The following is a 21,305-nucleotide window of genomic DNA, read 5'->3' as shown; positions in this document are numbered from 1 at the left end:
ATACCATATATATGTCATGCAGCCTTTAAAAATTTTTTATTGTGTTTAAAAAATATTTTTAAGTATATAGAGCAGGGTTGGTAACCGTATATACACTGTTGTACAGCAAATCTCTAGAACTTTCTCATCTTTCATGAGTGAATCTCTCTATCCACTGAAAAGCTCCTCCTCCAGCCCCAGCCCTTGGCAATTATTAATCTACTTTCTGTGTCTAGAAGTTTGACTACATCAGATACCTTGGATAAGTGAAATTATCCAATATTTGTCTTTCTGAATAGCTTATTTCACTCGGCATAATGTCCTTAAAACTCATCCATGTTGTAGTATATGAAAGGATTTCCATTTTTTTTTTCCAGAGGTATGCTGCCTTTCAAAACATATATATTTTGTCCACACAATTTAAGTATTTCTATTGTCTGCAGTTGATGATCTCTTTATTTCCTGGGAAGGAGAGAAACTTCCCTGAAAATTTTGAATAAAGGAGTTACTCTCCTAGGTCAGTGTCTGAGTTTGGATCCCATGGTTCATGAGATAAGCCTTAAGAGGTTTATGACTAATGAGAACCTATTGTATAACACAGAAAACACTACTCAGTCATCTGTGGTGACCTAAATGGGAAGGAAATCCAGAAAAGACTGGCTACATGTATACGTATAGCTGATTTACTTTGCTGTAGAGTAGAAACTAACATAACTTGGTAAAGCAAATGTACTCCAATAAAAATTTAAAAAACAACAACAATACTTGGGTCACATTAATGTGTTATCACTTGTACCTCTAAGAAAGTAACAAAAATAACTAAAAAAAAAAAAAAAGCAATTAGAAGATACAATCTCTTCTCCCTCAATTACAACATATTTTCAGTGACAGAGACAAATTTTTGGCTTCAGTGTTACATGAAGTAGTCATCTCCATTCATAATATCACCTGTGGTGGTATATGATTCCATGAAAATTTTGTGTCAATTAATACCCTAGTATTAATATTCTAGTGCTACTGTGCTAGAGACAGTAAAAATACAGAGTTTAGCAGTAAAAATGGAATTTTACTGTGTCTACCCATATATCCTCACCCTTTTCCCACAGAAGCTTCAGAAAGATAAATGGCATGGTTTTTGGAGTACGTTTGAAATTCTGCCTCTACCACTTAGTACCACAAGTTGGTGCTTGACCCAACTACTCTTTTAGCCAAAAATTGGCTTTCAACCACCTCTCTGAGACTCAGTTTCTTCATCGGTAAAAATTTTTTTTTAATTAATTTTGTATTGGAGCATAATTGCTTTACAATGTTGTGTTAGCTTCTGTTGCACAGCAGCCTGAATCAGCTAGATGCATATGCATATCTGGGCTTCCCACATGGCGCAGTGGTAAAGAATCCACCTGACAACGTGGGAGAAGCAAAAGACTCAAGAGTTTGATTCCTGGATTGGGATGATCCCCTGCAGGCGGAAACGGAGAGCCATTTCAGTATTCTTGCCTGGAGAATTCCATGGGCAGAGGAGCCTGGCGGGCTACCGTCCATGGGGTCATGAATCATTGGACGTCACTGAGTGACTGAACATACACACATCCCATCCCTCTAGCTTTCATTGGTAAAATTAATGTCACATGTGCTTCACGAGGTGGTAGAGGGATGAAAGGCGATTAATTCAGTGGTGGGACACACTCTTGATCCAGCACAGTTCCTGTCACAAATAAGTGCCTTATAAATAACCACTGGACCCTGACCCTCTCTCATACTTGGAAAGCTAGTGCTTTCGACTCTCACTGAAATATCTACAAAGCCTCAAAGACCTGTTCTCTGCTCAAAGAAATACTGGTATACAACAGGTTGAACATACAAAAGAGATAAATTAGGAGTTGACTATTTGCTTTACAAAATGAGTCTTTGATTGACAGCAAGACTAATGACTTCTGGTTTTCCAGCACCTCCTGGGCCTGTTTGTAAACTATTGCTCTTGAGTTTTACACAATTCTCTCCTGAAACGATTCTCTTTACAGGGCAAGTTCCTCTGATACTCATAAATAGGACTTGATCTCTCATATTTTTGTTTCCTTACAGGTTTTTAAGATGACAGCGATTGGGTACCTTACAGTATGTATTCATTTATGTCTCACAGAGCTTTGAAAGGAAATACAAATTAGGCTAGCCTGACCTCCCATGCAAGTCATTTCCATATATGCTGGTCCCACTAGAAACAAGAAAAATGTAAAACCTTGAGCTACTGTAAACTCCTGCAGGATTTAAAATGCGGTATTTGTTTTTGTTCAGTTGCTGAGTTGTGTCCAACTCTTTGTGACCCCATGGACTACAGCACACCAGGCTTCTCTTTCCTCTACTATCTTCTGGAGTCTGCTCAAGTTCTATTTACATAGACCATAATTAAATCTGGTTACACATGGTGGTGCTTGACTCAACTATTTTTTGGCCTAAAACTCTAACAAGCAGCCAGTCACTGGAGTCTTTTCTATTTTTTTTCCAAAGCTCTCAACTTGGCCCCAAGTCAGGCATTCGAGACACATAAAAACACATGGATGTTCTTTCAGCCTCCTGTTTCCGAGGTTTCTGGAGCAGGTGATCATTAATGCAAATTTATAGGCCATTACAGAATTTTAAAAAATGTGTTGTGGTTGAATAAAAACCATAAGCTTTTCACACTTGCTTTTTAATTACCCCAATTTTTTTTTTAAAGGTAAGTTACAGATTTAGCCACACTGGTTCTAGAAAAGGTATGAGCTAAACATTCTTTGACAAAAACAAAACAAAACAAAACTCCCCCAAGAGGGTGATTTCTTTGGCAAAAATGTAGATTTCCTGTATTTAAAAAAAGTTGTATAAGGATCTAAAACAAGCATGTTTCAGAGAAGGGTCTGTTGTTCAGAGTTCTGTCAATGCCAGGGTGTCGGGGGGCAGATGCCCGTGAAAGCTCTGGATGGTGTGTTGGTTGTGTGTGTGCTTGTGTGTGATACTACTGCTGGAAACTTCTCTCCTGCCCCAAATTTGCTTAGACTGAAAGGAAGCAAAGAGCTTGCAGTACTATTAGTTCCTGTTTAAATTTAAAGTGAGGACTAAGCTAAACATGGCTTTATGAAAGGAGTATTTTTAGGAATGAATGGGTTAGTCATTAGACCATGAGTAGAGGATTTTCAACAGGCCATGGCTACATCTTGCTAAAGAAATAGATCTGCCATGGAGATCTTTGCTTTCTGAGAGAATACATTTTTGGGGGTGGGGGGTGGGGGGTGCTGTTTTAAATAATTCTGTCTTCTGGACAGCTAACATTTCTCCTGCCTCCCTGTCACAACATGCCAGTTCTTCTAGTTTACAACAGACACACACAGTTGCAATTTGGCCCTTTGTGATTTTTCTTATATAGTTTCTTGAGATCAGCAACGAAGATTGTGAAATATTTGTTTTTTTAATGATTAAAACAGAGGTCTGGTTATGGAAGTAGCAAAAGCAGATATGTTTCTTCATGTGAATAGTCAGATTATTTTGTTCCTCTTTTGCTTTATTAAATAAAATGTACTATTTCCTCTGACATTTATTTTTCTGATCCCAATATTAGGAAAAACTGAGCATAGGACAAGATCACTGTGCTTAGCTTGCACTTTTCATGATAAGAAAACCATTTGCTGAGATCCCTTTCAGGCTGAAAACGTTTCACCCCATCTATTTGAATTTTTAATAACAGTAAAATAAGCAAACCCTCTGATAACAGAGTTTAACATTAATTTTTAATAATCTCATGCCTTTAATGTTGCCCTTTGTATCTGGGTAGGGGAAAGCCCTTTATATAGAAAATTAATTAGAAAATACAAATTATTTCTGATGCTTTCCTTATTCTTGGGGTCTACCAGGGAGTCAGGGATGCAGGCTGGCCAACATTTCTGAACATGCTTCTTCAGAAACAGTGCCACCAAGGCCAACAGCCAAGATACTAGTTTAACATTTTCTGCTTAGTGATATTTCCTCTCTCTGCATGGTTGGATTCTTCTAGGTTCCAGAGTAGTGAGCTATCTCTACAGTCTTTATGATTGAGTACCATCAGCCCATGGGTCCTTGGAATTGTCCGTTGGGTCCATGTGAAGACTTGAATACAGCAATATTTATCATTCACTCACCCATTCATCATAGTAATGAAAATTTATTGGACACCCACCGCACACCAAACCCTGTGCAAGGCACCAGGGAAAAGCAGTGATCAATTCAACCATGGTCTAAACCGTGGAGCCTGGGGACACAGCTAGTCTTCTAGCAGTTCTCTGTCAGGGACCTCTGTGAAGCCTGATGTGCAGGGAAATGTTTAGAAGAATCTCCATGCAGCCCATCCCCTCATGCCTGACCTGTTCCGGCCTCAAATTCCGCACCTGAAATATTACCTACCTCGTTGCATTTTTATGAGGATTCAATGAGAAATACTTATTGTAATGCCTGACACAAAGTGCAGTCATGCATGGTGACTATCCTTACGGTTATTTTAATAATGGTCACAGTTCAAAAAGTAACAACTATCATTTATTTTCTGCTATGCATTTATATGAGAGGCTCTCTGTTAGGCCAGTTTCCCAGGTGGTGCTAATGGTAAAGAACCTGCCTGCCAGTGCAGGAGATGTAAGAGACGTGGGTTCGATCCCTGGGTTGGGAAGATCCCCTAGAGAAGGCAATGGCAACCTCCTCCAGTATTCTTGCCTGGAGAATCCCATGGACAGAGGAGCCACGGGGGCTACAGGTCATAGCGTTGCAAAGAGTCAGAGGTGACTGAGGGGCTAAAACTTTCACTTTCACCCAGTCTTGAAGACCTTTGGTGCAATGGTCAATTTCAGGTGTGTTGCAATGAAGAGTTACACTGCCTTCTCTGTGAGTTACTGTCATCTTTTCATTCATATATTTTAACCTGGATTATCGAAGCATTCTTTTTATCTCTACTTTTCACATGGCAGTGCAATTGTGAGGTTGCTTTGGGTCTGACTGGCTGGAGTCTACGAAGCTATCCTTTTAACTTTGTGTTCTTGAGCTGGGGGAAAGATGATCCAACTCCAAATATTTTCATGCATCACCTGACCCTAACCCAAATACTTGCCCAGCCACACTTTCATGGCTGGCATTTTGCTGAAGTGAAGTTTGTAATTAAAATCCTCCTTGGCTTCTATAGTTTCTCTCCTATTCAAGCTACATGTTTCAAGTGGTTATTATGCCTTTACACAGCAACTGTAAAATGGAAATTAAAAAATTAAGGGTTGGATGCCAAAACTGAAACAAACACCAATAAATATTCTCATGATATCCCTACATGAAATACCCTTTGATAACCAGACCTTCCAGGGTTTTTGCTTGTGTGTTGGAAAATAAGTACTTACAGATTCAGCTTACACCTGATACAATTATTCCCCATCCTGCCTTTCTGAGACCATAAAAATAACAAGTTTATTCCACCAAAGGCAAATAATACTTAGAGACAATTAGGAAAAGTTAATGAAAGGAATAATTAAATGTATGTTAAATAACAATATATCAAACACAATTGTGTTTAGAATGAATATTGTCTCATGAACAGAGTTGTGACTGATGTCAGCACGAAATCTCGATTCTGCTACATTCTTATCTGACTGCCAAAATATTTTTCCCTTGTAGGGTTGCAAAATAAAGTATATTCCAGTTCCCACCAGATATGATAGATTTCACATTACCATATTTAGACTTTAGCATTCCAACAATACAGCCGGGAAAATAATTCTTGAAATGCATCTCATATTTAGCACATTAAACATAAGTAATCCCCACAGCCAGCATTTATATCTGCCTGGTTACTCCTCCCAAACTTCTTAACAGAATTTTGAAAAATCCCATTTTAAACTCATCTGTCTAGTTTTTTTTTTTTTTTTTTTTTAACCAAAGAGAATATATATGTGTTGGAAGGGATGTCGCCACTTGAGAATGAGGTGGCTTTGGGCCATCAGTCTTTTCAGGATTGGAGAATATTCTTTAGGCCTATGTGTATGTGTGTATGATGAAAATAGAAGCTCTTCACTTTCTAGAGTGTTTTACCCTGGGATATTTTCACCTCTTTGGAAGCAGTCTACACTCCTCCTGCCTCATTTTAGTCTGTCATTTTAGCTAGAGATGAAACAAATTTTCTTATAAAGACAATCATTTCTAGAAATAATAGTTTCTCAGACAATCCTCATCCCCCAACCATGAAAAACATTTTCTCCTCTGTGAGGTTTCAATATTTCTTGACACAATTAATGAAAAAATATCAAACACACTTATTAGTTAAGTGTGAAATATATATTAATAACACATGGCTAATGTTACAAAAGAACATAAAGCAGGCTGAGCATTGAAGAATTGATGACTTTCAAATTGTGGTGCTGGAGAAGACTCCTGAGACTCCCTTGGACTGCAAGGAGATCAAACCAGTCAATTCTAAAGGAAATCAACCCTGAATATTCATTGGAAGGACTGATTCTGAAGCTCCAATACTTTGGCCACTGGATGCAAAGAGCCAACTCATTGGAAAAGACCCTGATGCTAGGATAGATTGAAGGCAGGAGGAGAAGGGGGCGACAGAGGATGAGATGGCTGAATAGCATTACTGACTCAGTGGACATGAGTTTGAGCAAGCCCTGGGAGATGGTGAAGGACAGTGAAGCCTGGTGCGCTGCAGTCCTTGGGGTCGCAGAGTCAGACACTACTGAGCAACTGAACAACAAATGGTACAAAATCGTATGCGACCTCATAATTTTTTCACAGCAATATATGAAACACAACATGGACAATGCTCTCATTTCTGGAAGAAAGATCTGTTCCTAAAGGTTTATACTAAATGTAAGTGAGCAGCGGTAGGAATAGAATTGTCTTCTCCTTGGTTTTGGACTCCACTTTTCTGTTAATGCTGCTGAAGTTGGCATTGGCACTTTTGGCAACCTTGTGCCATAGAAGAGTCCACAAGTCAAAGAAAACTCCTGTCTCTTTCACCTCTCCTAAGTCTCTTTTCACCTCTCCTTCAAGCTATTGGGTTGGCCATAAAGCTCGTTTGGGTTTTTCCATAAGATGATACAGAAAAACCTGATGAACTTTCTGGCCAACCCAATAAATTCCGGTCATTTCCCCCTTCAGGTACTTCTTGGATTGTGGTTCTTGTCTCTCTGTGTTTGGGTTAAGGATGAACTAAGATTGAAGCAATGCATATCAACTCCAGAACAGAGCTTATAGTTGCTGGTGCAAGAGCCCTTTTGTTTTTCTTTTATCTTTGCAGTTGGCAACAGTCAAGATAAGGGGACAGACCCTTGGCCTGAAATCTGGAGTAAGAGCTAGGGAGGTAAGCCAGAATCAGTATGGAATAACCATGTAGTCTGAGTGAGAAATAGACCTTTATTATGAGAAGCTACCAAGAATTTTGGCTTGATCATTTCTGCTGCACCCCTCAGCCTATCCAGACTGATGAAATGATACAGTAATTTTTAAGAGGAAAAACATCACATCATAGATTGGGTGACACAAATTTTACATGCTTCCCTGGCTATTACTATAATTATTTCCTTAACTCATTAACCTAGGACCCCAGTAGTCCCTATAGCAACTCTGCAATTTGGAACACATTTCAACGTCAGGGTATATGTTACAGAGATCAGAGTGTGACCTGGGTTTCAGCCCACTAGCTATCTTGGTTTGTCACTTTGTGTAAGCGTCCATTTAATTTAAGCTAGGCAGTCGCATATTTGGTTCCAATTCCTTTTTATTTTTCTTTCATATGAAGCAAGGATTACACATGCTAACGATCTTCTTTTCACTGCCTTTGAAACCATTGATTTTTTTTTTTTTTAACATTCAAAGGACTTACGCAGGAACTTTCTGTTTGCAAAGACTTTCTCACAAAATGGTAATAATTATAATTATGCTTAACTGACAAAGTAGATATGAGCATCATTGAGATAATGTATGCAAATAACACACTTTGTCAACTATAGAATCCTCTACACAGTGAGTCATTTGCATTTCCACTGATTAGAATCTTTGGAGGTGTGCTCAGCTGATCAATCGTGTCTGACTCTGTGAAACCCCATGGACTGTAGCCTGCCAGGCTCCTTTGTCCATGGGATTTTCCAGGCAAGAATGCTGGAGTGGGTTGCTGCTTCCTCCTCCAGGGGATCTTCCTTGCTCAGGGATTGAACCTTTGTCTCCTGAATTGGAAGGCAGATTCTTTACTGCTGCCATTTTATAGATGGGGAAGTCGTGTTTCTAAGAGGTACAGTGACTCACTCAGAACAGTGACTCAAGCAGAACACTCAGTGTGTCATAAAGCCAGGCTTTGGCCCATGTCTTTAGATTCCAGTTCCATTTCATCTTAGATTTTACCATGTGGGCTGGAGAAAAGCTGGTATCTCAGCAAATAAGTTGATTTAGAAATCATGGATGTACAATCCTTTAGGCTTTCAGCTTCTTCATTACCCTCTGTAATGTTAAACATATCATCCTTGCTGATATATTTCTTATTTTTCCCAATGGAGAAATTTATAGGGGAAATGATCTCCTTCAGAACAAGGGCTTAACTCCAGAAGGCTCATGGTGTAGATAAAACCATCACAAAATGGGAGGAGACTGCCACTGTGTATTTGTTTATTTCTCTAGACCCAAGTGCGAACTCCATCACTGGGATGAGGACACTGAGAGCCCTCAGCACCTCTTTGAGCCCCACAATTTGCATCTTCATTTCAGAATCTGACTCTCACAAAAGACAAATTATTTATGTATATAAACTTGCTCTAAGCGAAATCAATTTAAATAAATATTTTATCAACTTGCTCTACTGGGCACTGTGTTGTTTTCTCTTTGTCGCGAAGGTGAAAATCTATTGGTTCCGAGCACAAACGGTGGTGGAGTGGCATCATGTTTGAATGAGTTTGTCGTGGCTGTGGTGACGAAGCATGGCTTTTGTGGGAAAGTGGAATCAAAATGATAGCAGTGCATCACACGATCATCTCACAAGAATGTGTGGCGTGTCGGGGTGAGTACTAGCAGAATAGGACACTGGAAGCACAAATCCAGTTGCCTCTTGTTATTTGCAGGAGTTATGGTCTATAGGGTCATTGAGATGGAATTAATGAATATTGAACAAGGCATTGGTCTTATGGGACATTGGTTCCTGTGAGCCTCTGGTCAGCCAATCAATACATAGCCTCTATTATGCATGTGTGTTCTATTTAAAGACATGTATTTATTTCATTAACACTGGACTCAAGGCTAACTATAACTTCCTAGTACGGCACATTGTAGCCTTCTTATGCTTAGGAACACTAGATAGCACTTCAGTCCTGAGCTTGGGGGCCATGTCAAGCAGCAACATTACCAAAGGAAGACACAAAGATAGGTAAAATGTGGCGCTAAGTAGATTGGAAAAGGATGCTTGTTTACAGTAGGAGCTGAAACAAGAAGGCAGAGGGTTATTTTGTTGGGAGCATGCACGTTGGGTGACTCAAATTTTTGCAGCTTTGCACATGCCTGCAAATGACTGCAAAGCTCTATGAGTATTGCTTTGGAGATTACAAATAAATTTTATTGAGCAGATAAATTTGCAAATACAGTGGCCTCCCCTTATCTGAGGGAAATACATCCTAAGACCCCCCCAGTGGATGCCTGAAACCTTGAAGATCACAAGCACTTATGATAAAGTTCCATTTATAAATTAGGTACAGTAACAAAATATCTCCATTTTAAGCATAACTAGTCTTGCACTTTGGGGCCATAATTAAACAAAATAAATTTTATTATTTTATATAACATAATGTGAAATAAAGAATCAAAGGCAGTGAAGTATTCATGGGCACACACATACATATACCACCATCTTCTTTCCCTTCATGTAAAAAGAAAGAAACTATATAATTTTGTAGTAATTTTTAAAAGTAGGATTTGGAAATTACAGTGTAAAAGAGAAAAAGAGACTATGACTATTATTCTTTGAAACTTTTCCAAATTTACTTCATTTTAAGGGTTTCCTAGTGTCTTTGGCAAAAGACAGTTCACTAGTTAGGTTATCTTAAATTCCGATAGATGCAAGAGCATTCACCTGGGTTAAACAGAGTCAAGGAGAATAACTGAGATGGTGAGGCACTGTTGACATGATGCTGAGGTTAGAATACAGCTGAGCACAGGTTGGGAGGGGAGTGGATTACTGATTAATTGTAAGATGTATTAGGACATATGAAAGTGAAAGTAAAGTAGCTCAGTCGTGTCCAACTCTTTGCGACCCCATGGACTGCAGCCTACCAGGCTCTTCCCTCCATGGGATTCTCCAGACAAGAATACTAGAGTGGGTTGCCATTTCCTTCTCCAGGGGATCTTCCCAACCCAGGGATCGGACCTGGGTCTCCCGCATTGCAGGCAGACACTTTAACCTCTGAGCCATCAGGGAATAGTATGAGAATTAAGACATAGGTGAAAATGAAGGACTGATAGAAAATGTCCTATTTGAAACTTTTCTCTATTATATATTCCTAGATTTTAACTCATAATCTAATTATATAATATCTGTTTAATACACAGGTCCAGGCACAGATAAGACATTCATCTGAAATAGCCCTGACTCTCCAGTAGATACTCCTGGAAGAGGGTGGCCAGAGGACTGTTCTCTCAATACTGAGGATAAGCCTGATCTTGTGTCAATGACCTAGGTAAGGAAGAATAAAGAACAAAAAGTCTACTGTCTGTCTGAAAAGTTAAACACACTTAAAGCAGTGGCCAGATTCTCATTCTCCAATGAGTCTTTAGTGACATGTTCACCAGAGATAAAGGTAAGAAAATCCTTCCATGGGTCTACTTCTTGAATCTTTGCTCCATACAGGGTCTCATCTGGAGCTTCCTCCCATATGTTTCAGGTTAGAGGTCTCTTAGCTTGTACCTACAACCGCAAACCCCTACAACAAGCATAGACCAGACCAGATCATCTTTTATCACTCAACTTATTTTGAAAAGAGCACTGATTTGAAATGTGAATGAAACTCTGATTTATACAAACAGTGACAAGTCTATAAGAACTTTATTTGTTTATCAATATTCATGGGTATGATTGAGACCTAACATCCCCATTTTGTTTGTAACAAAAACTCAGATATGGAGAGATTAAGTGACTACAGTTGGGTAGAAAAGCAACATTGAGAAAACAAACAAACCTTGTCCCTAGATAAAGAAAACACGTGGTCAAGAACTAGAGAGTTCTCAACTTCAATTCTGATTGCTTTTGATTCAATAGGCTGTGCTGTTAGTACAAAATAAAAATTAATGATATTCAATGACTGTTTAAATAATGCAAATGAACAAGTTTTTAATCATACCCTTGACTATTACCCATTTCAAACATGCCTTCAAGCATCATTTTAGAAACTTTGCCCTTGTTAATCACAATATCTTGGTAAGTATTGTTAGTTTCTGTTAAAAACCTTCTTTTTTTTTTTCCCCAGAAAAATGAACTAAAAATTTAACAATCTGCTTTGCAGAACTTTTCAGTGAAGGCAAAAAGGAGCTCAGAGTAAAACATATGGGATTCAAACATGATCCTGTCATATGAAATTAGTTTAAAAGTAAACCTAAAATGTGATCACTCTGCTGTGTGGACATCTGAGTATGCTAACCATTAATCTCAGATAATGCTTTTTACAGTTCAGGTCTAACCACTGTTAAGCGATTTCTAATTTAAATGTCAGTTTCCATGAAAAATAACTTGATTCAGAGATACTTTTTGTTCCCTTATGGTTTCAAGAAGGTAAATTTTAATAATTTTAGTGAGAGAAGTTTTATTAGTTTTATTGGCTTATTGGTTCCATTAGAAGACCGACATATTGCTTATTTTAAAACAATTGCTTGACTTCCGGGAAAACATTCAGGAGTCAGTCCTTGTATAAAGTCAAGAACATTTAAGTGCTGAATATTATATGATCCCACTCACCAGCTCAAGTCATTCAGCTATTTCTGGGTGTATTTAATAAGTCTTTTAAAAACAAGACATTTCCATAGGGCTCACACTGAGAAATGTCTATGAAATGGTGGAGGCCAGATAATACTTTTTTTAGGAAAAATTTTAGGCTAAGGCCATCTTGTCTTTGTATGATACAAAATTTTGAGTCCTAACCAAACACTCAAATAAATTTCCTGTAAGAGTCTGTTATAAGGGCTAAACAGTGTTCATTTCCCTTCTTCCCAATTCATATTTTGAAATCCTAACCTCAGTATCTCAGAATGTAATCTTATTTGTAAATAGGGTCTTCCAGATGTACTTGGTTAAAATGAGGTCATACTAGAGCAGGAAGACCCCTTAATCCAATATGTGTCCCTATGAATGCGGAACTTTGGATATGATATGTATACAGGATGTCATCAAATGAAGATGATGTGAAGATTTAAGTTGTCAAAAGCCAAGGAACTATCAGAAACTAACACAGAAGTTTAACAATTTTCCCTAACACCTCCAGAAAGAGCATAACACCGCCATCACCTTACCTTGAACTTCCAGCCTCCAGAATTGTGAGAAAATAAATTTCTGTTGTGCAAGTTGTTGAAGCCTCTCCCACTTAGTGATACCTTATTATGGCAGATCTAGCAAAACTAACATACAGTGTTTTTGGAAATTGTTTCTCTCCTTTGCTGTCTATATCAGTGCTGAAGTGGATTGGCCTTCCACGAACAGGAACTTAATTTCAAACCTTAAACTTCCTCAAAAGAAAGCTCATCTTTCCCTCTTCAGATCTGGTCTCTAAATCCGTGTCTCTCACTCCAGCAAGTAATGCAGAATATCTAAATAAGTTGAACTTTTAGAGAGGGTGATGGTCTTCATGAAGTTTGACTGAAAAGGAGTTGAAATATAAGAACGTGCCCTGTGTCCAGGAAGAGATGATATCCTGAGACTAGTTCAGGACTGGTCTTCATTCATCTCCGGAATAGTACAAGGAATCCATCTGACTGTCAGTGTGATGAACACTCTCCTTCCTATGGCTTCGACTTGCCAGTAATAGATGTAACTGTATAGAACACTGGCTCGGTGAGTTTTACATTTATCCAGGCATTCCTTGGGGATATTATGAGTTTGGTTCCAGACCAACACAACAGAGTGAATATCACAATGAAGTGAGTCACATCAATTTTTTTTTCCAGTGCTTATAAAAATTATGTCCACATATTAAGTGTATGATATTTAAAAAACAATGTATACACCTTAATGGAAAGACACTTTATTGCTTAAAAAATGCTAACAATCATCAGAGTAGTCAGTGAGTTGCCATGTTTTTGCTGCTGGAGGCTCTTGCCTTGATGTTGATGGCTGCTGACTGATCAAGGTGGTGGTTGCTGAAGGTGGGATGGTTGCAGCAATTTCTTAAAATCAGACAAATGGGCAAACAATGAGGTTTGCTGCATCGACAGACTCTTCCTTTCATGAACGATTTCTCTGTTTGATAGCATTTTACCCACAGTACAACTTCTTTCAAATTGGAGTCAGTTCTCTCAAGCGTTGACACTGCTTTAGGGACTATGTTTATGTAATACTCTGTATCCTTTGCTGTCATTGTTACAATGACCACAGCATCTTCCCCAGGAGTAAATTCCATGTCAAGAAACTCTGTTCTTTGTTCATCTGTTCTTTTTCATAAGAAGCAAATCCTCACCTGAAAAAGTTTTATTATGAGATTGCAGCAATTCAGTCACATTTTCAGGCTCCACTTCTAGTTCTTTTGCTATTTCTACTACATCTTCTGGAGAAGGAAATGGCAACCCACTCCAGCATTCTTGCCTGGAGAATCCCATGGATGGAGGAGCCTGGTGGGCTACAGTCCATGAGTTGCAAAGAGTCAGACACGACTGAGCGACTTCATTTTCACTTCCACTGCATCTTCAGTTATTTCCTCTGTTGAAGGTCTGAACCTCAGACAGTCATCCATGAAGGTTGGAATCAACATCTCCCAATCTCCTGTTAATGTTGATATTTTTACCTTTTCTCATGAATCATGAATGCTCTTAACGACATCTGGAATGATGAAACTTTTCCAGAGAATTTTTAATTGAGTTTGCCCAGATCCATCAGAGAAACCACTGTCTCTATGGTAGCTCTAGCCATATGAAATGTAGTTCTAAAATGATAAGAGTTAAAAATAGAAGTTACTTCTTGATCCATGGGCTTCAGAATGGGTGTTGTCTTAGCAGGCATGAAAATAACTGATTTTCTTGTATTCTTATCAGTCCATGGTGTAGCAAAGAGTCAGACACGACTTAGCAACTGAACAATAATGACAACAACTCTCTACCAGAGCTCCTGGGTGACCAAGTGCATTGTCAATGAGCAGTAATATTTTGAAAGGGACATTTTTTTTCCCCTGAGAAATAGCTCTTGACAATGAGCTTAAAATACTCAGTAAACCATGTTGTAAACAGGTATGCTGTCACTCAGGGTTTGTTGTTCCATTTATACAGCACAGGCAGAGTACATTTATCCTACTTCTTAAGGACTTTAGGGTTTTCATAATAATAATTAAGCATTGGCCTCAACTTGAAGTCACCAGCTGCATTAGCTCCTAACAAGAGAGCCAGCCTATCCTGTGGAATTTCAAAGCCAGACTTTGACTCCTCCTCTCTAGCTATGAATGTCTTAGATGGCATCTTCTACCAATATAAGGCTGTTTTATTATCTATATTGAAAACCTGTGATTTAGTGGAGTCCCCTTCATTAATTATCTTAGCTACACCTCCTGGATAACTTGCTGTAGCTTCTACACCAGCACTTGCTGTTTCACCTTGTACTTTCATAGGGACGGTCCTTTCCTTAAACCTCATGAATCAACCTCTGCTGGCTTCAAACTTTTCTTATTCAGCCTTCTCACCTTTCTCAGCATTCACAGACTTGAAGAGAGTCAGGGCTTTGCTCTGGATTAGGTTTTGGCTTAAGGGAATGTTGTGGCTGGTTTGATCTGTCCAGACCACTCAAACTTTCTCATATCAGCAATATGACTGTTTGGCTTTCTTATCATTCACTGGGGTAGCACTGTTAATTTCCTTTAAGAACTTTTCCTTTGCATCCACAGCTTGACTAAGTTTGGCAAGAGAGGTCTAGATTTCAGCCTATCTCAGTTTTTAACACTCCTTCCCCACTAAGCTTAATCATTTCTAGCTTTTGATTTAAGGTGAGAAATGTGCAACTATTTGTCTCATATGAATACCTGCAGGTTGCTGTGAGGCTATTAATTAGTCTAATTTCAATATTGTTGTATTTCAGGAAATGGGGAGGCCCAAGGAGAAAGAGACATTGGGCAATGGCTGGTCAGGGGAGTCATCAGAACACACATTCATCAGTTAAGTTTGTTGTGTTATAAGGGTATGGTTCATGGCACTACAAGACAATTTCAACAATAACATCAAAGAACACTGATCAGAGATCATCATGACAACTATAAAAATCATGCAAAAGTTTGATATATTGCAAGAATTACCAAAAAGTGACACAGAGACACACACTGAGCAAATGCTGTTGGAATAATGTCACTGATAGATGTGACTGATACATGCCACAAACCTTCAATTTGTAAAAAACCAAACAAACAAACAAACACAGTATCTGAGAAGCACAATGAATCAAAGCAAAATAAAATGAGGTATGCCTCATTTATTAGAAATTATATTCTAATTTAGGAATTATAGTTTATATTCTCATATCAAGTAAATTATATTTTATATTCTCATTTCAAGTAAAAGGCAGTGTCTGTGAAGAAGGTTCAAGGGACTGGTATAGAAGGAAAATCTGTGGTCCCCTCAAAATTCTTATGTTGAAATCTTATACCCCAAGTGATGGTATTAGGAGGTAGAGTCTTTGGGAGGTGATTAGGTCATGCCATGGAGCCCTTAGGAATGGGATTATTGTCCTTTTAAGAGAGCTCTCTATCTAGGCTGTTTAGACATGTAAGGACATAATAGAAGTTACCGAGGAAGCAGAGGAGGGATTCTCACCAGACATCGAATCTGCTGGCACCTTGATCTTGGGCTTCCTAGACTGGCAGAAGGATGAGTAATACATTTGTGCTGTTTATAAGCCACCCAGTCTATGGTATTCTGTTATAGCAGTTAAACTTAATCAGGCAGGGACCCATACCTTTTTAAGGGTCATGTGATCAAGAGCCTGGAGTGACTGGTCCAGAGGCCACTTAACCATTTCTGCTACCCTTGCAGGGGTGACAGAGGACAGAACTGGCACTGAGAACCTAATGTGTGCCTAGACCCGGGACAGGCCCCCGATAGTTGCTAGGTCCTTCACAGCAATCTGTGTGTGTGTGTGCGTGAGCAGCCATTCAGTCATGTCTGACTCTATGTGACCCTGTGAACTGTAGCCTGCCAGGCTCCTCTGGCCATGGGATTGTCCCAGCGAGAACTCTGGAGTGGGTTGCCATTTCCTCCATGAGGGGATCTTCCCAACCCAGGGACTAAGCCCACGTATCCTGCATTGGTAGGCTGATTCCTTACCGTTTGAGCCACCTGGAAAGCTTATAGCAATCTATCTCCTTTTTATAAATAAGGAAACAGTGGTTCAAGTTTAAATAACTAGTAAATATCTCTGAAGCCCAAGCTTTTACTCCTTCAACAAGGTCCCTATAGTCTACGGCTTATGGTGTGCTATTATTATTACTGTCCCTGTTGTTGTCACCCCATTGCCCCCAAATTAGAGTAGGGAAGTGTTTCTGACCCATGGTAGCATATATGAATCAGTTCAGGCTAGGGGGCTACTTAACTTCTCTACCTTGTGTTTATGATCACATGTTTTATAAATTAAGAATATTTCATAAATTCAGAATTTATACAACACTATAAAGTAGTGTTTCTCCCAGTGTCTTCCAGAATGATCACCTGCATCAGAATAAGCTGGAATGGTGGAATCTAAAATATGACACGAATGAACTTATCTATGAAACAGGAACAGACTCACAGACGTAGAGAACAGACTTGTTGCCAAGAGGGGGATGGGGAAGGGATGGATTAGGTATTTGGGATTAGCAAATGCAAGCTATTGTACATAAGATGGATAAGTAACACGGTCCTATTGTATAGCACAAGGTATGATATTCAATATCCTGTGATAAACCATGATGGAAAGAATATGAAAAAGAATGTATATATATGCATAACTGAACATGTATGACAATATAACACAACACTGTAAATCACTGTAAATCAACTATGCTTCAATAAAATTTTAAAAAATTAAAAAAAGAATAAGCTGGGGTCGTTATGAAAAATACAAAGCCCCAAACTCTATCTACCCCAAACCTACTGAATTGGAATGGGCAGGAGCTGCCATGGAATCTGAATTTTTAAAGCATACCCCCGGGGTGATTCTTATGCAAATTAAAATTTGAGAGCCATTGCTGTAAAGGTTGGGGAACCAAAGGTCTCTCAGGAAGATTCTTTGCCTCTGGCATACAGAGTTTCTAAATGTAGAACTTAGGTCAGGCTCCACTGTTACGAAGGACTGTCGCGGGTGCAGCAGCTGGGGGATATGGGAGGGTCACGAAAAGGACACAACTTCTGCAAGGCTCACATCAGAGAAAAAGAGTTGCAAACTTTGTACAAAACAGTTTAACAAGCAGATTTAAGCTCAGTTTAGAGGGGAAAGCCATGGCTGCACTGGGATTCTGCCTTTGTCAAAGAAAATGTTGTGTCGATGGCCCCAAACAAATTCTGTGCCTTTATCTCTTCTATCTCATCAAAGATTCAGCCCCAAGCAGTTGCTTCGCTATGGTTTATCCAAGGTAGACACTGGGCAGTTTGATTTTAATTTGTATGAAGCAAAGGAGCAGAACAAAACCACCCATGTTTTAAATTATCTACTAGCTATGCTGTCTAGTTTAAAACGTTTAACTCCTATTTTCACATTAAGCAGCTCAGTTACTGAAGTCCCACTTTGGAAAGAGTAGTTTTTCAATAGCTTCAAATAAGAGGATTCTACATGTACTTCTCTGATTTAATCCAAATCCGAGTCAAAATTCAGTATAGAGCTATGATCACATGCTTGTGTGCAAATTTCAGAGTGAGAAAGAAATACCATTGCAGATTTAAATAGCACCCATCAGTGAGTGCCTGTCCTTGTGAAGTACTAGTACGCTTGGCCCTGGCAAACATCCCCTTTACTCTTCACACAACACCTCAATGTAGGTTTAATTATGCCCATTTTACAGATGAGAAAATGGAGCCCTTGAGAGATTATGCAATATGTCCTGATTTATACAGTGAGATAATGGCAGAGCTAGGGTTAGAACCAGCATCTGGGGTGATGCCAACAGTTGGGTTTGTAAACTCCTGTTTTCTTCTTTTTTTAAATTTTATACAGGATGTAAACATGGTGTGCTTTGTTTGAGGGGATGAAAATAGTTTTTTTAAAAATATTGTTAAAGCTTGAATTTTTCTATCAAATGCAGTGTTTAGCAACATTGAACAATGATGGGACAGAATAACTAATATGGCTGTAGGATATCCTGTAACCCAGCTGCCATCCTGGCTTTAGAGATTGATGGGTTGGTGTCACACTCTTTCAAGGAAAGAATACCCTTGGATTCACAGTGAGTGGTGACTAGCATATACAGTCTCATGCATTACTGTCGTTTTACTTCCTCTTTCTACATCCCACCATTTTGAAATGGGGATAAAGAGACAATATCTATAAAGCAAAGAGCATCTGACATTTTAACTTCCAAACAAATATGCCAAAAGTCATTGACTTAAAGTTCAGAATTGTTGCAAGTTTTGAAAACTTTGAAAATAAGAATATTTCCAAAATGTTCGTACAGACTAGACTAAGATAAGATGTAATTTTGGCTAATTTGCAACCTATGCTTACAAATATTGGGATCCCAGATAATATCTCTATTGGTTATTCTGATAGTGAAGGCAACATTCAGTGGAAAAATTCAAGCTTAAGGCATGACTTTACAAAAGATGATGTTGGTAGCCCTTACTCTGTGAGAGGTGATGCTAATACTCATTGCCCAGAGTGTGCACAGGGGCGCTTCATGGTAAAAGTGGAAATCTCCATTACACAGGTGAGAAAACCAGGGCTCAGAGAGTTGAAGTTTGACCAAACTGCACTGAGACCCAGGTCTTCTAATCTCAAATCCAGGCCCTTCAGCTTCCATATAAGTAAGGCTGAGTTTCCTACAGAAACTTGTTAATAAAGTGAATGCCCATCATAATAAACACAGGATCTTAAATTCCCTTTTCTTCTCTGCTAAAGTTTGTGCCAATCTGGGCTAGGGTGGAGTAAAGGCTGATCTTATCATAGCTTACAGACTGACACTTTTTAAAGTAGGCTTCAGGGTTCTGACTGCTATGTGTGAATGTTAGCTCTGGAGAAAGGCCTCGAAAAGAGAGGGGGTGGAGAGGGAAAGGTCAGCTTTCAAAGGCGAGATGGTTCTGCCTCCTGAGAGCAGAGGGCCCTGAGCACCTCTTGGAAATGTGTCAATTCCTCTGTGTGTTGTATTTAGCCTCAGGATGCTGTTCTCTTATCATTATGATTTACTTAAAGTCAGGGCAAGTGACAGAACTGATAAGAATGCTGTCAACTTTTCAAAAATTCATAAAAATAACTGGATATTTATATAGTGCTTTGCAGTGTACATGGTACTTTCTTATATGCACTTCCTGATGTGATAAAACACAAGAAAAAAGCAAAAAAAAAAAACCAACCCAACAAGACTGGAAGTTCATGACAAATTCAAGTCATGTTGCTGAGTTTCCTCCTGTGTAGATGGAGATTAAAAAAATAATAACAAGCCATAGTGGCAGAAATTGCATATTCTTACACCAGTGCTTAGGAGAAGTCTAGACTTGAACAGACAAGAACAAAATGAAGAAATTCTTTAACTTGCTTAGAGAGGAATGGGTAGGATGAGGAATAAAGTGCAGGGAATTAGAATGACAAAACAGCCATTTGAAAAGTGTTAAGGTATGTTTGGAAGAGATTGACTTTCATCCTGGCTATAGATTCATATCTGACATATGTGTCCTTTTTAACAAAGAATAGGAATTAATATTAAAAGTTCACTTCAAAAAATGTATTTGAGAAACACAGTAACAAAAAGTATGATAACACCTCTTAGGTTACTGCAGAAACGTTGATGGTTGTTTTCTATCGTGCAGCTTCCAAGGGATCTTAGTTCCCTAGCCAGGGATTGAACCCATGCCCCCTGCAATGGAAGTGCAGAGTCCTAACCACTGAACCACCAGGGAAGCCCCTTTGATGATTATTTTAAATGTGGCTATCAATGCAGTTAAGCCTGCCCCCTTTGTTTTTGACATTTTCTGGCGTCACGTATCTAGATTTAAAAGCAGAATTAAAATAAAATTAGTGTATGAAATATAATTTAAAACAAAACAGGTGTATATTTGTTCAATAGGAGATGCTTTTCCATTAAAAAAAAGACTAAAATTCTTAAGACCAGATTTTTCTTTCAATACAACCAAATGTAGCAAACTTGAGGGCAAATCTTATAACTCCTTGAATCCATCCACGTAAAAATGTCAGGACGAGACATCTGGTTTGTAATAGGTCAATTTAAGCTTAAGTTATTATTCAAATTATAGGGTGACCAAGCACCTAGGCAACAGTGTTTTCTCATTTTATTTTCATTTGTCCCATTTGGATAGCACACATTTATAAAGCATGTAGAAAAAATACATATAAAAATGATTATTTTTGGAAAAATCTGCCTGCCAATGGTTATATGAATTGGGAAACCTGACTAGCCAAAGACCATAACAAAATCATATTCTAGAATTCATGGAAGCAGATGATTGTGGTACTACTGTGTCATGTTGAGAGAATTCAAAGCGTTGCATTTTCACAAGAAAAAAAAATGTAGCTAGTTAGGAGCTGAGGGTCAAAGTGAACTTTATCCTAAAACGCTACTCAAATTCACCGCACTAGCTGGCTTACTTTGCACACTAGTTCATATTTTGTAAGCTCACTGAAGGTGACATGAGGAGTACAGAATTAGTTCTGTCTGTGTGTGTGTGTGCATGTATGTGAGTGTGTGCTTATGTGTGTGTAGCAGTCGGAGATGAAGCAATATTTGACATATATCCTCTTCTATTTAAATTTTACACATTCTTAAGACAAGAGACCAGGTTGAAAAAAGTAATATCCAGATTTTTTTCTTTCTTTTTCTTTAAGTGGAATGTCACATCTTAAATTGTGTCTTTGCCCAAGTGCTGAAAACAGGTTAATTAAATGTATCTATTTCAATAAAGTCCTTGGGCAAACAGATTGCCATAGAGGCACA

At 38.6% G+C, this 21,305-nt stretch overlaps 1 protein-coding gene and 1 non-coding gene across 2 annotated transcripts in view; both read right to left on the bottom strand.

Moving 5' to 3' along the window:
- The window catches only part of GPC6 (glypican 6), a 1,226,374-nt gene that overhangs the window by 167,709 nt on the left and 1,037,360 nt on the right, over window positions 1–21,305 (bottom strand). The gene's annotated exons all lie outside the window — the stretch shown is intronic.
- TRNAG-UCC lies at window positions 20,181–20,253 on the bottom strand. The gene has a single exon. It is a non-coding gene; the product is annotated as a tRNA-Gly (tRNA).

Source organism: Oryx dammah, unplaced genomic scaffold (assembly GCF_014754425.2).
Source record: "Oryx dammah isolate SB20612 unplaced genomic scaffold, SCBI_Odam_1.1 HiC_scaffold_24, whole genome shotgun sequence".
In the NCBI taxonomy this organism is placed as follows: Eukaryota; Metazoa; Chordata; class Mammalia; order Artiodactyla; family Bovidae; genus Oryx; species Oryx dammah.
The sequence above is the reverse complement of the archived record's forward strand: the minus strand, read 5'-3'. Positions and strand labels throughout refer to the sequence as shown.